At 35.1% G+C, this 18,818-nt stretch overlaps 1 protein-coding gene across 2 annotated transcripts in view; it reads left to right on the forward strand.

Moving 5' to 3' along the window:
• HDAC9 (histone deacetylase 9) overlaps window positions 1-18,818 on the forward strand; it is a 950,572-nt gene that overhangs the window by 497,007 nt on the left and 434,747 nt on the right. The window lies entirely within an intron of this gene.

The following is an 18,818-nucleotide window of genomic DNA, read 5'->3' on the forward strand; positions in this document are numbered from 1 at the left end:
ACTCATCTGGGTTGTTTCCAGATTCTGGCTAATGTAAATAGTGCTGCAATGATTATATGTGTGCAGAAATCATTACTACAACTCTTCACTACAGTGACTACAAGTATATGGATCCTAACCTATCTTAAATTCCTTTATTTTTTTAAGTTTCCTGTTTTGTTTCTATAATTTATTAAGTATAACTTTATATTGTATTTATTCTACTTTGGTTTAGGGACACACCTGGTAGTGCTCAACACTTAACCCACGGCTCTTTGTTCAAGAATCACATCTGGTGGGGCTCAGTAATACCAGGAACCAAACCTGTATCATCTGAATAAAAGGCAAATGCCTTCCGCACTGTATTTTGCTTCTGGTTGTCTCTTCAGATTCAAATAAAGGGAACATAATTAAAATTATGAGACTGCTATTGCAGTTTCTTTGTGCATGTGTGCAAAGCAAAATAATTTGTATTGTACAAATCTTAAATTAGAAAGATATAAGCATGGGAGATGGAAAAAAAAAACTTGTTCCAGGGTGAACTGGACTTGAAGAGCCAACTTTTATGCACATTTATAGGGACTAGGAAAAACAAAATCTTCCCAAAACCCCTAAATTATGTGAATATATTTTTACCTGAATCAGGCATTAGTAGTGAAATCTTCCTAAGGAGAGATCTTAAAATTCACATATTTAATTTAGTTTATAAAATTACAACATTTATAAAGATGGAAGGAATTTTTCTCTGTTCCTGTTTTAGCCAGATACTATCCTTTATTAAAAAAATAAGTTTACGGGGCTGGCGAAATGGCACTAGAGGTAAGGTGTCTGCCTTGCAAGCGCTAACCAAGGAAGGACCGCGGTTCGATCCCCCGTTGTCCCATATGGTCTCTCCAAGCCAGGGGCAATTTCTGAGCACTTAGCCAGGAGTAACTCCTGAGCATCAAACGGGTGTTCCCCCCCAAAAAAAAATTAAGTTTACATATTAAGAAAAATTTTTGACTTCAAGATAGCTATATGATAAAACAGTTATATGTCTATGTTCTGTGAAAAGGATAGTAAATAAAAAATGAAATATCTATGTTTAATTATTAATCATTGTTTATCTCCAGAGATTTGATAGTGATATACCTGTAGAATGACATATGATTATGATAAGTGTTTTAATAACTTTATTTTTTCCTTTTTTGGGCACACCCGGTGATGCTCAGGGGTTGCTCCTGGCTATGTGCTCAGAAATCCCTCCTGGCTCAGGGACCATATGGGATACCAGGGATCAAACCAAGGTCTGTCCTGGATTGGCTGAATACAAGGCAAATGCCCTACTGCTGTGCTATTACTCCAGCCCCTGTTTTAATAAATTTTTAAGATTTTTAGAGTTTGAAGGTTATAGAAATATTGAGAACACATATATTGATGGAAAATTTTAACCTTTAAATTCCTCTTCAACCCTTAATTGATGAGGAAAATATATTCATAATATATCCTCAATAGTGGTTAGGAAAATAATTAGGTGTAGGAACAAATTTGCATGGCAAATTATCATTTAAAGGAATTATTTTAAGTGTCAGAGGGATACAGTGGGTAGGGAATTTGTCTTGCATGTAGATATCCCAGATTTGAGGATTAAGTCCTGAGTACAGTTGGGCATAGTCCAAAAGAGGAAAAAAAAAGGAATGTGAGTAACTTCTTGGATAGGGTAGGAACAGAGAGATTAAACCAAGAAAAAATTCATTTTTTAGAAACTTTCTTTTACCCGTGGTGTGAGAAGATCAAAGATTTTAATGCACTGTATTCTTTGTGTATGCTGTTAGCATGAAACAAAAAGAACACGATTTCTACCTTATTAAGTGCTAATCAGAAAGCAAAGCAAAGAACTTAAAAAAACTCTAAGATAAAAATTCACATTCAGAGATCTTATAAATAAATCTAGGTCCATAGAATTAGCAAGTAAACAGCAGAGGTGGAGCTCTGATCTGTCAGACCCATAAAATATGTAGGTAGTTGCATAACTATATAAATTTCACCAGGGATAAGAGGAAAGATGTCTGCTATAGAGAAGTTACAGGATATTAAGGTGATGTCTAAACTGACAGATTTATTTTGATTATACTAGAGCAGGGGTGGCAAAAAAGTTCGACACAAAGAGCCAAAATTTTAAACTGTGAGAGTCAGAGAGCCACACCACGCAGTGACCTACCAAAACAGACAAACACTCACACAAAAGCATCTAATTTTAACAATAATCTATGAAACACATATTGCATTTTGCCATTTTGAGCGAGGTAAAAATCCTGCAGTGATGGTGAAGATGTGCTGCGTCCTCCACACTCAGAACTAAGGGCCAGATGTGACCCAACATGTGCCACACGGGTCTCATGCTCGCTGGCCAGTGCAGTTGTTTCCGAGGGATGGGAGATGGGCTAGACTCCGCGCTCGGAGATCTCTCCTCAGAGGTCCCTCCTCAGAAGCAGCAGAACAAAAATCCAAACTTGGCAAAGAGCCACAGTATACAAAATCATGATAAGAGGCAAAGAGCCACATTCATTTTGGCCAGGAGCCACCCCTGTACTAGAGAAAGACAGAAATAAGACAGGCCATAAAATTAAAATGGAAATTTCAGGATTAGTTTTCTTAAAGCCATTCAGAGTATTTCTTTTAGAAGACAAAGATATCTGCATGTTCTTGAAAGTAGAAGGCAGATATAAGAAAAAGTGTGTGAATATGAATATTAGAAATATTAGAAACAGAAGGGGGCTTGAGCAGTGGCACAAGCCATAAGACGTCTGCTTTGCATGCACTAGCCTAGGATTGACTGTGGTTCAATTTCCCCGGTGTCCCAAATGGTCCCCCAATCCAGGAGCAATTTCTGAGTGCATAGCCAGGAGTAACCCCTGAGCGTCACCGGATTTGGCCCAAAACCTAAAAAACAAAAAGAAACAGAAGACAACAGGTTGCTTTAGGTAGGAAAGAATGTAAAAACAGAATTCAGTGATGCAGAGTTCTGTGCTTCAAAAGACAAAAGAAATACTAGATATCTCAGAGTTAAGAAATATTGAAAACATTACAATACCATTTTTGGGAGGGTGTTTTTTTGGACCACACCGGGCTGTTCTCAGGGGTTACTCCAGGCTCTGTGCTCAGAAATTGCTCCTGGCAGGCCAAGGGAACCATAAAGGATGCCAGGGATCAAACCAGGTCCATCCCAGGTGGCGTGCAAGGCAAACGCCCTACCGCTCTGCTATTGTTTTGATCGCTATCTTTTATTTATTTTGTTTGTTTGTCGTGGGGTCATGCCTGGTTGCACTCAGGGCTTATGATATTATTTATTTGTTTTAAAGTAGGTAAGTAACATAACGCAGACAGAACTAGCTATTGCTAGAGATGAATGAGACAGTAGAAAATTACTCTGTTTGAGAAGAAACTGGAGATGCTGCCACCTGGGTAAGCAAAGGCTCTAAATTATAGAAACCTGGGTCTTAGCAGATAGTAGAGTGAAGAAGAAACTTGCAACGCATACAGTTGGCCCATACCTGGCACCGCATATTGTCGCCAAAGCACTACGGTAGTAATCTTTGAGCACAGAGCTAGGAGTTATGTCTGAGCACCACTATCTGTAGCCCTGAAAAGCAACAGAAATCAGAAAGGTTATGTTTGCAGTGAAGTTTTTTAATTTACAGAGCTAGGAGTATTCCTGAGCACCACCCTGTGTAGCCCCCAAAAGCCAACCGGAATCAGAAAGGTTCTGCTACAGAACCTTAAGTTCTAAAATTCTTTGTATGTTCAAGGTTAAAACTTTAAATTGACTAGTAAGAAGTTTAAGTTTTGTGGAGGATTGCTAGGATTGCTCTGTGAGACAGCTCCTCTGTCAGGAAGTAGCCTGCCTTTCTGCTACCACACAAAATAAAGTCTCCCAAAGATTAACAAATATTGGTGAGAGAACAAGTTTTATTTTTCAGTCTTTTTTTTTTTTTTGGTGGGAGGTGGTCTCATCCAGCAGTGCTCTGTGAGTGTTCAGGGATCAATCCTTGTGGGTTTTGGTAGGTCATAAAGTATGTGAGGACTGAACCTGGTTGCCCATATGCAAGGCAAGAGCCCTTGCTAGCAAACTCCATATTGAAAGTTGATTAAGATGTTTGGTGGTGGGAATGTTGCACTGGTGAAGGGGGTGTTCTTTTTTTGTAATTAAAACCCAACCACAAACATGTTTGTAATCATGGTGTTTAAATAAAGCTATTTATTTAAAAAATAAAAAAAAACCCTGATAGCCTTTAAAAAATAAGTTCAGATTGAAAAAGATAATTTTCAAAGTGTTCATTTCAGTGTTTATTGGTGAAAAGAACAGTAGGGAAAAAAAGAGAGCAAACACTTCTTTAATAGTTGCTCTAGGTCAGAAATTCTATTTGTTTTGAGCATGTTAAAAACAATATTTAAGAGACCCTTGTTTTCTTGAAATTCTAGTTCCAGATTTAAGAAAAAAGACAATTAAATGAGCCTATATTCTTTAATAAGCTCAAAAATTTTTCAAAAGATTCCTCAATGTATATTCCCTAATGAAAATATCTTTGTAGTTTTCTAATGAACACATTCCTTTTTATCATGTTTTCAGGTTTTAAAATCAATCATAAATTTTCTCTCCAGGATGTATTCAAGTTCAAGAAAATTTGGATTAGTTTTGTAGCTGAATGGTAGAGCATTTGACTTGAAAGCTGGGGCCAAGGTTCTATCCCAGCCACTATAATTTTTTTTAATTTCTACTTGTTAATTTTTAAATTAACATTAAACAATTTAATTTTAAATGTTGTTATCCTCCATTAACTATCAAAATTAAACTTATTTCATAACTTCTGGATAACTGAGAGAAGAATAACATTTTTGAGCATCTTTATTAAATTAGCTTCTCTGCTATGTAGGTTATAGGGTTAGAGATTTCTGTATCATATAATTTTTTTCCATTTTCTCTTTTTACGCATCTTGACCCCATTGAACAATCTTTCTTCCTTTAAATTTGAACTATATATGCTGGACTTCCATCTCTGCTTTACCTCTTTTCATTACTTCTTCCTTTTACTCTTTAGCATGTGAAACATGGAGTTTGTAAATTCAGTTGTCATATCCTCAATCTGTTTCATTGTTTTCAATTATTTTTTTTTATTTTTGGTTTTTGGGTCACACCGACAGTGCTCAGGTGTTACTCCTGACTATCTGCTAAGAAATCGCTCCTGGCAGGCATGGGGGACCATGTGGGATGCCGGGATTTGAACCAAACAACACCTTAGGTCCTGGATCGGCTGCTTGCAATCAAACGCTGCTGTGCTATCTCTTCGGCCTCTGTTTTTAATTTTTCATCATAATAAAATAATTATCTTAAAAACCTTTTTTTTATTATTTTATATATACATTTTATATACATTTTTTTATTAATTGCAATCAGAATTTATCTCAGAAGTATCAAAATCAAATACTGGTATCTTCTTTTTTTCCCTTTCAGTATTTTCAATTGAGTTCTAAATCTACACCTCTATTTTTCTTCTTCTTTTTTTTAAATATAGGGGTGAGGCAGGATGTGGGGGAAGATATATTAGTGCCCAGGACCTCTTTGAGCTCAGGGATCACTTCTGACTCAGGGGACCATATGTGGTGCCAGTGATTAAAACCAAGGTCAGACCTTTGTAAAACACTCTACCTGTTGTGCTTCAACCTTGTACCTCTCATTTACAATCCATTTATAGTTTCCAGGCTGATCTATTCAAGTTGTTTTGTAGTCGTTTAAACTGCCAGGATTTAAGAAAATCCTTCCATATTCAACCCCAAGGCTTGCTTTCCTCATTTCTAGTGATAAACTTTCCCAGTTGTGCAGATTTAGATTTGACTGTTGCTTTTTCCTTTGACTTCATAATTTTCTGTTTGATTTGATTCATCACTAAATTAATAGCTCATTCTCCTGCCAGTAATTTTTCTCTCCTTTTACAAAGTAATAGTCATATTTTCAGTTGTAATATTTCCTCAGAAGGCCTCTTCTACATCGGTACACAGAGCAAGTGCTCAGTAAATATTTATTGAGTGGCTCATTTTTCTCTGTCTAGCTGCTGTTAGTACTCACTTAGAAATGTTGAATCAAAATTAAAGCCAAGAAAATAAGACTCAGGGTAACATTTTCTTTTTACCACCCCTAGCTCTAACCACCTGAAATAGAATAAAATGGTTAGAAAAACAACGTTGTTCTTTGAGCCCTTATAGAACCTAAATTCAGTGAAAATCTGTTCAAACCACAACTCTAATTAAAGGTTTTAGCTGCCAAATAACATGTTCTGGTAAAAGCCACGTTAGTATTATGGAGTGTTTCATGAATAACAGCAAAAGCTTTATACTTTGCTGTTGATTTTCTCATGGGAAACTCATGTAAAGGAGAGTGATACCTCCCTGTTGACTTTAGCTTTGAAAAATGCAAAGCATGCTGAAATTGTACATAATTCTCTTCTGAAGAAAAGGAAATAGCATTTCAATGGTTTTCCTCAGTGTCTTATTGAGTTATGGTGGGGCACAATTAAGTCTGGTAAATTGATTTACCAAATGGAAGGTTACATTTATAATAAGCTGATTAAACCTGGAATTATATCTCACAACATAAAGATCATATAGAAAAGCAAAAATATTTTAATTAGTTGGATTTTTAAAATGACTGGTTAGAGGTTTAAACTTTGGTTTTGCTTATAGTGATATCTCAAATAGAATCTGTTAAATAAAAGTAAACTGTTTCCACTTTACTGAGACTTAGAAATTGCTTGCTTATTATGGTTATTTAATATTCAAAATTATTCAGCAATTTAGAGTTGAAAAAATGATACTTAACATATACACAAATTTAAAATTAAAAAAATTTATATTTAATTTTTTGAAATATTTTACAAATAGGAAAATATATCACTACATTTTTAATAAAAGACTAAATCTGATCTTTAAAAAGTGGTAAATATTAATTTTAGTCAATTTTTTCCTAATAATTTTCTAAGTTATAGAAATATTCAGTCATTTTCTTTTTACTATCATGCTTCCTTAACTTAATATAATTTAGTAAAAGTATGGCACAGTAAAACCTAGTTAGAATTAAATATTTGAAAATATTCAGACTGCTAAAACAGTGACAACCTTGGAATTTGTTAGATTTCTGTATTGGTTTCCTATCACTTCCATAATAAATTACCATAAACCAAGTTCCTTAAAATAACACATATTTAATATCTTTCTTTACTTAACGGTCAAAAGTCCAAAAGGGGTCTCACTGGACTGAAATTAAAGTGTCAGCAGAGCTAGAGGTTCTCTGAACACTACCTCCTTCTGGCTTTTTCCAGCTTCTCAGGATGTCTGCATGACTTGGCTTGGGGCCAGCCCGCTTTCATCTTCAAAGCCAGCAATAACTGATTGAGTCTCTCACACTGAGAATCTACCTGAGATTCTCTCTTCTAGCCTCTATTATGTTTTATAAACTTTCTTGTGATTACAGTGAGTCTTCCTGAGTTAACCAGGACCATATCTTTATTTGTAAATCAGATTATTTAGTAATTTAAATCCATGCCCCCCAATTCCCTTTTTATTCTTTTATAAAATATTCAGTCATAGATCTTGGGAAGGACATGGACAGCATAATTGTGTGGATATTATTCTAACCTGACTCCTTAAAAAGTTTATGGTGATGAGTATTTCATAGTGTGCTTGACTTAGTATCTTTTTGCCATTTTTCTTAAAATGGTTTTTGCAGTTCCTTTGTGCAATCATCCAGAGAAAGTAGACTAAATTCGCAAAAAAATGATGAGCTATTAGGAGAGGAGCTATGGTGAAAACTTAATAAATCCAGAAGTAAAGTAATACATTTAATCATCAGTCTACAATGGATAATCCTCTATATATTTATCTATAATTTTAATTGCTGATAAAGATCATAAATGAAGCAGGAGTGAATTTTCAAGAACATTCCCAAACCAAGACAACTACAAAGTCAAAACTTACAAAATAAATTGTAATAAATAAGAAGATGGCTTTCCTAAGTTATTTGAATTGTTTTAAAACAGGAAGTAGGGCCAGAGTAGCACAGGGGTAGGGCATTTGCCTTGCAGGTGACTGACCCAAGACTGAGAGTGGTTCCATCCCTGGCATCCCTTTATTGTCCCCTGAGCCACGAGCAATTTCTGAGCACAGAGCCAAGAGTTACCCCTGACATCACTAAATATGGCCCCAAAACAAACAAACAAACAAACAAACAAACCAGGAATTAATGCTAGAAAAGATAGCAAAGCAGGTTAAGGTGATTGCCTTACCCAAAATTTTATCTCTGATGGTCCATCAACCACCTCAAGGATTAACACCTGAGTGCAGAGAAAGAAAAAGCACTGAGCTCTACCAGAAAAGGCATAAAAACAATCAAACAAACAAATAAAAACAGAAAGAAAAAAATTGAACAGAGCGCGAAGTGACATTGGAGCTGGGTGATCAGTAGTTTATGCTTGCCTTTTGCATTGGTACTAAATGATTCCCCAAAAGAGATGCAGATTAACTCTACCTTCTGCTTTTTGACAGAAGTTTGGAAAGCATATGGGTATCTTGGTTTTCCTTTATACCATGAGATATGAAATTTTCTTATCTCATCAGTCATTGTATGATTAGAAGCCTCATCTTTCCCAACATGCCTTCTGTTTTAGCTCAGTCCCCATTCCAGTATTGATCATTCTCTCTACCGATGTGCCTCATGTCAACAGTTCAGTCTACTTCAATTTAAGCATAGTCTTACTGTCAGGAATTGTGTACTTCTCCACTCTCTTAACCTCTCATCCTAATCTTTATCCTTTTAATCTCATACAGGTTGCAGGAATTTCATGAATGCATCTTTCTGTTTCACACTTACACAAACCCCACATATACTTTTTCAAGAGCTGTGGATTTGCTTGAATTTTATGCTAGAATACTCATCGTTGAGTGTTCACCTGTTTTCTACATCCCTCTTATATGTGTTACTTCCCTCACCCCTCAGATCATGTGAAATACTCTTGTTCATAGTTTCTAGATGTCTATCATATTTTTAAAATAAAAATTATCCAGCAAAAATCCTTAAAGGCTAATATCTATAATTTATTTGCTATTGCATCTCTTACAACTTCAGAAAGCTTGTAATAGGCACTGGAAATTATCTTTTCTGAATATATATTAAGACTAGCTAGTATACATCTTTTTGTGACTATTAAATATAAGAAGTTTCTTTAAGTTTCTTTTTTAACTTTCTGCTCACCTTTCCCTTCATCATTATTGATAATGATGTTTCAGTGAATGTAAATTTCACACAAAACCAGTTATAGTTTTTACAATTTAGCAGTGGCGTCCATAAAATTGTGATGCCTTACCCTTGACCTCAGTTCTACCATGGAATTATTCTTTTGAATTCATTGCTTGTATCTGCTTTGCAATGCCCAGGATATGTTTGAGGTAGGTTTAGTTTTTACTGGGCTTCCTAGTGGTTCTTCCATTCTTGGTCACCAGACACTGCACTTCTTGTCTGCAGTGATGTCAGATAGTTTAAGCAGTGGTACTCCCCAAGGACTGGAGTATACCTGAGAAAGCTTTGAAACAAGAGCTGGAACTACAGGTAGCAGAAGCTGCTGGGCTCAAACAGCCCAACTCTTAAGATTGTTCATAGTACATGTTGGGCACTAGCAGTTTGACATCATGAAAATAGGCTTTTGTTTTGTTTTGTTTTGTTTTGGGGACACACTCAGTAACACTTAGGAGTTACTCCTGGTTCTGCACTCAGAAATTTCACCTGGCAGGCTAGAGAGACTGTATGGGATGCCAGGGCTTCAACCCAAATCTGCTGAATGCAAGGGAAACATCCTACCCACTATGTATAAGGGTAGTCCAATTTTCAGGAATGGTGCTCTAAACAACTGTATAATCACATCATGCCTAATTAAAGCATTTTATTTTATTTTATTGAAACCTTTGTGATTTACAAAGTGATTCACAGCTGAATTTCAAACATACGATGCATCAGGGCCAATTCCACCATCAGTGTGCATCTCTTGCCACTGATGTTCTCCAAGTGCACCCCATCCCACCCCCAATCTCCCAGGCTGCATATATATATATATATACACATATATACATATATATACATATATATGTATATATATATGAGCAGAAGGCATTATTATATTGTATAATCCTAGGGTATATTCCTAAGAGTGGTATTACTGGGTCATATGGAGCTAAATTTCCAGTTTTTTGAAGAATATCCATATTGCTTTTCAGAAAAGTTGGACGATATGGCATTCCCCTCAGCAGTTCTTTTATCTCCACATCCTCGCCAGCAGTGATTGCTCTTGTTCTTTGTGATGTGTGCCAGTCTCTGTGGCAAAAGATGGAACATCATTGTTGTTCAGATTTGCATCTCCCTAATGATTAGTGATACGGAGCATTTTTCATGTGTCTTTTGGCCATTTTTATTTCTTCTTTGAGAAAGTGTATGTTCATTTCTTTGCCACATTTTTGATGGGTTAGATGTTTTTTTCTTGTTAAGTTCTATCAGTACCTTGTATAGCTTAGATATTAACCCCTTATCTGACGATATTGGGTAAATAGTTTCTCCCAATCCATGGGTGACCTTTTTAACTTAGTCACTTCTTCCTTTGAATTACAGAAGCTCCTTCGTTTAATGTAATTCCATTTGCTTATCTCTGCTTGCACTTGTTTGGACAGTGGTGTTTCCTCCTTGAAATTGCCTTTAGTTTCAACGTCATGGAGTGTATGGCCTATGTTTTCTTCTTATACCTTATAGTTTCAGGTATCATATCAAGGTCTTTAATTCACTTTGATTTGACCTTTGTACATGGTGTTAGATGGGGTCTGAGTTCAATTTTTTGCAAGTGATTGACCAGCTGTGCCAACACCACTTATTGAAGAGGCTTCCCTTACACCATTTTGTGTTTCTCACCCATTTATCAAAGATTAATTGATTGTTAGTCTGAGGGTCATTCTCTGAATATTCAAGTTTATTCCATTGGTCTGAGAATCTGTATGCCAGTATGATGAGATTTTAAGAATTATTGCTTTGTAGTACAATTTAAGTTGAGGAAAGTGATGCTTCCCCATCTTCTTTTCCTCACAGATGCTTTAGCTATTCTTGACTGTTAATTGGTCCTGATGAATCTCAGGAGTGTTTGATCCACTCTGCCCTGGTTATAGATACACACACACAAAAAAAAAGGGATTGCTGAATGACAGTTCAATTTTGAGTTTATGAAGATTCCTCCATACTGTTTTCATAGGAGTTGGATCAGGCAGCATTTTCACAAGCAGTGGATTAGTTTCTTTCTCATCACATTCCACCAATAGAGATTGTTCCCGTTATTTTTGATATGCACCATCCTCAAAAACTTTCAGTACTAATTTAGAGAAAAAATTGTGACTAGTATGGGTTGGTTACCAACCTGGTGACTTAGAGGGAAACAAAGTAAATAAATTAGAGAATACATTTCAAATTTTATTAAAATGAACCAAGATATCTTAGCCTAAGATATAATAGAGACAGACACAAATTTCAAAACCATGTGTTTAGGGGACCAGAGTGATAGCACACTGGGAGGGTATTTGCCCCGCATTCAGCTGACCCAGGACTGACCAGGGTTCGAGTCTAGGCATCTCATATGGTCCCCGAGCCTGCCAGGAGCAATTTCTGAGTACAGAGCCAGGAGTAACCCCTGAGTGCTGCTGGATATAGCCCCAAAACAAAATCAAACCAAACCAAACTCCCCCAAAAATCATGTGCCTGAAGAAAGTATGTTTTTCCTAGATTTTGAAATCTGACAATGGATTAATGTGTTGACTATTTTATTAATTATTCTGAAGTCTGTATGATCAATGGGAGCTGAGATTATTTATCCATAGTTTACAAACAGAAAATCTGAAGCATTAAAAATATGAAACTTGTCCCCAAATTGCATAATTAGTGAGAGAATCAAGACTGAGAAACAGCTCTAAACTCTTATCAACATAAGATGGAAAATCATACTGTTAGTATAAATAAGCACAAGATAAGTTCTGGTTAGATTTAGGTGCTCCTTAGGGAAATGTCAGAAACACTTATTGCATAGGGTAGACAGTCGTGTGTAGATTCTACATGCATATTCACAGGATTCTCTGCCACAGATTTAACATATTAAGATGAGCCTCATCCTTTCACGAACACAATTGTGATTATACAGCTAGCACCAAATATTTTTTTAAAAAATCTGGATATGTTAAAAAGCTGTACACCTACAAATGAAAGTCCATTGCATGATATTTCTATTTATAAGAGTATATTAAAAACATACCTAGTTGAGGGTCTAATGAAACTCTTGTATGTGTACTAAAAAAGTACATTCCTTTTATTTCCTCAGGGCAAACCAGGAATACAAAAATTAACAAAAATAAGAATTGTTATTGTGTCAGATTTAATTGTACATGCAGAATTCCATAGTAAATAAGGCACTGTTCTTTGACAAGATGAAATATTTATGAATTCACACCTCCCCCCAAAAAAGTATGTTATTTAAATGATGATGTACTTTACAGAAGTAGGACTTTATTATGAGACTATAAACTTAGGTCAGCTGAGGTCAAGATTATGTAAGAAAATTGTTCAAAGAAGACAGGACATGTGCAAAATTTAAGTTGTTTTATTGAAATGATAATTCAACATTTCTTTCTTTTTTATTTAAACATCTTGATTACTAATATGATTGTGATTATGTTTCAGTCATGTAAAGAACACCCCGCTTCAACAGTGCAACATTTCTACCACCAATGTCCCAAATCTTCCTCCATCCTACTCCACCCCCACCTGTACTCTAGACAGGCTCTGACTCTAGGGACCGACCATATGGGATGCCAGGGATCTAACCCACATCCATCCTGGCTCAGCCACATGCAAGGCAAATGCCCTATCACTGTGCTACCAGCCCAGCCCCTATCCATTCATTTTTGTTTCTTTGTTTGTTTATTTGTTTGTTTTTCGGCCACACCTGGTGACGCTCTTGGTTACTCCTGGCTATGCATTCAGAAATTGCTCCTGGATTGGAGGGCCACATGGGAGGTTGGGGGATCAAACAGTGGTCCTTCCTAGGCTAACGCCAGCAAGGCAGACAACCTTACCTCTAGTGCCACTGCTCCGACCCTCATTCACTTTTTTATTTAACAATGTTTACTTTTTATTGCTACTCACCATGAACTCATGGAACTTGTAAGTGCTGAGCATATAATACATATAATACATATACATATAATATATGTAATATATTATGTTATATATAATATATAATATATGCATATACATATAATACATATAATACAGGTTTTTTCTATTTATTAATTCATTCAAAAAATAGTTAAAATATGTATTCTATGCCATAGGTATTAATTATACTAAGTGTTTAATAAGCAATGAAACTACAACTAGACAGTCCAATACTCATAAAACTTGCAGCCTTGACTTTACATATTGCTATTCATTACCTCCAATTTGAATGTAAATTTTATGCAATAAATATGTATATTTTTAATTTTAGCTTAATGTGATGAAACATTTCATATTGTATACTGAAACTTGGTTCTCCTCCCTAGAATCACAGTGCTTTATTAAAGTATCTAATCTGTTCAAAAATGACAGTTTATTTGTATAAGATTTAATAAAATAATATTTCCTTTACTATTCTGGAATTTAAAAATAAACAAAAACCTGGCAGCATGCAGCAATTTGAGCATTCATTTATTTATCCAACATCCGTTAACTGAGTACTAGCTAAGTACACTGAGCTCAGAGCCAGAAGAAACCAAGTAAGGAAAAGAAAAAGCCTTAGTCATAGAGACTGCTCTTAGCTTGAGGAAGTGACTGCCCTCCAAGACCTCTGGATTTTGGGGACCCTGTTCTAATTCACTTGATGCTTAGAGAAAAGGCCCACGCTAATTTAACTGCCATTGAATACGACAGCATGCTTCTGTGCCAGGAATTTTGTTACTACACCTGCTCCTCAAAGATGTTAATTCTCTTTGCCCTATATACCGATTTGGCATTAGCCCTTATTCCTGGAAAGAAATATTTAAAATATTGGACATTTTTATGAATATGTGGCTAAATAATACCTGAAATATCCAGTATTTTAATAAAAATTGTTTGGGGGAAAATGCTTAATAGAATTAATGTGAGCACCAAAATATTATAAAACTAGTAAACAAGAAAGCTTAGGTTCTTCAATTCCTGAACCTCCCCGAGAGGAGTTGGAGGAAAAGGTTTTAGTGGAGTAAGGAAGATTCTCACAAGAACTTCAGGACTGTCAACCCATGTATGGAAATACTAGGACAATCTTATTTATTTATATTTATTTTACTTTACATATTTATTCTGAAATTTCTTTTGAACCACGCTAAAATATCTAGGATAGGTGTAAGTATATTAATCGAAAGCCAGAATGGAAAAATAAGAAATCCACTTGTGTCAACTTCTCTGTAACTAGAGTGGCCTTGCTTATATTCCTGGGACAAAGATGTCCAATTCTCAGACTTTTATCTCAGACCTTACCTTACATTGAAGTGCTACAAATTGATCATCCATAGAAAGTAGATCAATTGCTTATTCACATCAAAAGATAGAGTATAAGAGGTGTTTTTTATTTTTATTTTTATTTTATTTTATTTTTTTGGGGGGGTCACACCCAGCGGTGCTCAGAGGTTACTCCTGGCTGTCTGCTCAGAAATCGCTCCTGGCAGGCATGGGGGACCATATGGGACACCGGGATTTGAACCAACCGCCTTTGGTCCTGGATCGGCTGCTTGCAAGGCAAATGCCGCTGTGCTATCTCTCCAGGCCCAAGAGGTGTTTTTTATGGAAAGATGTGTCATCCTAGCTAGAGAATTTTCAGTGAAACTCTAATACCACTGTATAGTATCATCTGAGTCTCACCCTTTCTTTTTTTTGTAAAATAAAATAAATTTAAATAAATATTATTGTTATAGTATTTCATTTTGTCTTGGGAGAATCGGATGTAATAATTCAGGTGAAATAATTCACTTTAAATGAAAACCAGAAATAATGGAATTGTTTTGACCAATGCATAATTACCTTGGAAAAGACACCTTGATAATTAAATAAATAGAATACAATTCTAGATATATAATAGGTTACTAAATTTTAAATATTTGCATACAAATATTTTTAGAAGAGTATACTAAGTTTATTGCATAAAATGTTTTAAATATATGGGTAGGAAAGAGTACAAGAAACAAGCTTACCTTGCAGATAGGCATCCTTAATTCATTCCTCAAGCTCTGCCAGGAGTAATCCTGGAACTCAGCGAAGAGTTACCACTGAGCACCAGCAGGTGTATATATATATATATATATATATATATATATATATATATATATATATATATATATATATATATATATATATATATATATATTTATATATTATCATTACACCTGCTGGTGTATATATATATATATATATATATAATTTTTGAACCTATATGATACAATTATCTAAAAAAGCAATAAATTATATAAAATTTACTTTTTTAAGAAGGTTACAATCTTTAATTAGCATGAATATATTCAGCTAAAGGACTTTTTATAAAATAATATTCTTTAATAAACTATAAAATGATTCATAGACATGAAACAACTTATTTATAATTACATTACTATGGCAGATAATTAAGATTCAAATCTAAGTTTGGTTTATTTACGTCAGACTTTTTTGTTTTTAAAAATATGTAAGTTTCCATATATACTTATATATGGACCTCTGTAATATTGGTAATAAACACTCTGGACCATATTTTATGAGTCTTTTAATTCTTTTTTAATTTTTTTTATTTATGGGCCACACCCGATAACGCTCAGGGGTTACTCTTGGCTATATGCTGAGAAATTGCTCCTGGCTTGGGGGACCATATGGGACTTCAGAGGATGAAACTGTGGTCCATCCGAGGTCAGATGCGTGCAAGGCAAATAAATGCCTTACCACTGTGTCACCGTTTCGGCCCCAAGTATTGTAATTCTTATTTTGTTGTTGTTTGTTTGGGGCCACCCCTGACAATGCTCGGGGGTACTCCTACCTCTTGTTCAGGAATGACTCAAGCAGTGCTCCGTATGGTGGTGATTAAACCTAGGTCTGCTGTTTTCTTTTTCTTTTTTTTTTTGGTTTTTGGGCCACACCCGGCGGTGCTCTGGGATTACTCTTGGCTGTCTGCTCAGAAATAGCTCCTGGCAGGCACGGGGGACCATATGGGACACCGGGATTCGAACCAACCACCTTTGGTCCTGGATCGGCTGCTTGCAAGGCAAATGCCCCTGTGCTATCTCTCCGGGCCCAGGTCTGCTGTTTTCTACCTCAGCTGCTTATAATCCTTATGCTTCTGCTACTTAATTTTGCCATTTTTTCCTTTTATTTATTCTCATTCCCTATTATCCTAAATTAATTTTTAATCATGGATATTCACAGAAATAAAGATTTTTAAACTACATTTAGATTATGAGACCTCCTTTAAATGTTTTTTATTTTTCTTTGTTCCCTTTTTTCTTTGAAGTGTTAGAAAAGAAAGGGAATGTTGACTCTTTGTTCGGTATTGTTTTTACTTAAATAATAATAATCAATTTTTAATACAGGGTTTTCATCTCAGCAGACAGATGTGTTCAAGTGGGCATACATACTAAAATGCTCGCCCTCTATTTCTATGATTAATTGAGATGTAGAAAATGATGGGTGTGGGGTAAAAATAGAAAGGCAATTAGTGAAACTAGGCATGAAATAGATTCAAATACAAGCAGAATTTCTCCCCAGTTAGTAGTTAGTGATTTCTTTCTTTGCTCTTGGGATTTTCATCCCATTAGTAAGTCACTGGAATGGAAATCTTCAGGCTTCGGGGAGACCAGAGCATTAAAAATGGAATTAATTCTAACTGCAAACTTAGTCAGCACAATAGGTTATTAATTCTAAGGGTTTAGTATATCTCATGCAGCATTTAGGTGTGTGGGCTTATGAAATGTTAGGAGTTTCAACTGCATTACTAGGATTAAATGAGAATTAAATGATGGTTATCTATCATTCCAAATTTTGCCCCCATCATGTAGATACTAGGGCCTTTGATTGTTTAAAACCAATATTGAAAGACATGCAAAACTTTATTTATTGATGGGATTTTCATAGAAATACTGAAAAAATTAAAAACAAAAAAAAAGAAATAATGGATATTTCAGGTACTATCTAGCCCCATTTTCATAAAAATATCCAATATCTTAAATATTTTTCACCAGTAGATATTCTGGTGATTTTAATGTTTTTATATTAAACAAAGCACAATAGCATACATTATTGTCTGTGAATTTATGTAGGAATTTATTGCATTTCCACCCAGGAATAAGAGCTAATGCCAAATCTGTATATAGGGCAAAGAGAATTAACATCTTTGAGGAGCAGGGGTAGTAACAGAATTCAGGAAGGATGTTTGAAGCTCCTGGGCACTGAATTTTAGAGCCCAACCTTCCTCATTTTCTAGTTTTATAATATTTTGATGCTCACATTAACATTTTTAATATATAGGGGCTGGGGTGGTGGCACAAGCTGTAAAGTGTCTGCCTTGCACGCGCTAGCCTTGGACCGTGATTCAATCCCCCAGCATGCAATATGGTTCCCCAAGCCAGGAGTGATTTCTGAGCGCATAGCCAGGAGGAACCTCTGAGTGTCACTGGGTGTTACCGAAAAACTAAAACAAAATTTTAATATGTGACATATAAAATTAAGTGTACCACAGAAAAACATACCGATTTCACTTGTTTTATTTTTTGTAAATGAGTATGTCAAGTTCCTTTTTTAGCTAGGCCAGATCAAAGAAGATCTAAAATGTAGAATTTCTCAATTCATATTAAAGCTACAGAGAAGAGAAAAAAAAAAACAAAGAAAATAAAATCTTTATCATTGAAGTCTAAGAAAAATAAGCAAATAAAAAAATGAAATGTTTACTTTTAATATAGTGTTTAGTATGATAAAAGTGTATAATCACATCAATGAAAATATTTAATGTATAAAAAAATTAATCAAGTCCCATTTTTCACATGTCATGTAATGTCATTATTAGTAATGTTTCTGAAAGCTGATTTATGATTTTGAGTGTTCTAATGGAATAGAATAAAGGATGATGGAAGAGAAGGGTTTTTTTGGTTTTGGGTTTTTGTTTTTGTTTTTATTTTTGAGTCACACCCGGCAGTGCTCAGGGGCTCTATGCCTAGCTCTATGCTCAGAAATCGCTCCTAGCAGGCTTGGGGAACCATAGGTAATGTAGGAATTCAAACCACCATCCTGCATGCAAGACAAATGCCCTACCGCCATGCTATCTCTCCGGCCCTGGAAGAGAAAATTTTTTAGTATTTGAAAGAATAGACTTGAACTTAAGTATCAGGGAAAAACATGACTTCATCCTTTTTAATTTTGTGACCTCAGGCAAGTTACTTCTCTTTGTGTTTCAGTTTTCTTATTGATATAACCAGTGTATATAAATAGAATCCTTCCCAAATAAGTGTTTTAATGATTAAATAAGTTAATATTCTCAAAACATTTAGCATATTAGTGGAACATGGTATTATACGTTAGCCATCATCAGAAATTTTCCATCATAATCATCATTTATCACCATCATCACCATCATCACCATCACTATTACCACACCGTCAGTTTCTGCTATCTAATGCAATGTTTTCACTTTTTCAGGAGAAATGATTTGAAAACCTAATAAATTATAATAATCAATTATAGAGTA

Source organism: Suncus etruscus, chromosome 13, assembly GCF_024139225.1.
Source record: "Suncus etruscus isolate mSunEtr1 chromosome 13, mSunEtr1.pri.cur, whole genome shotgun sequence".
Taxonomy (NCBI): Eukaryota; Metazoa; Chordata; class Mammalia; order Eulipotyphla; family Soricidae; genus Suncus; species Suncus etruscus.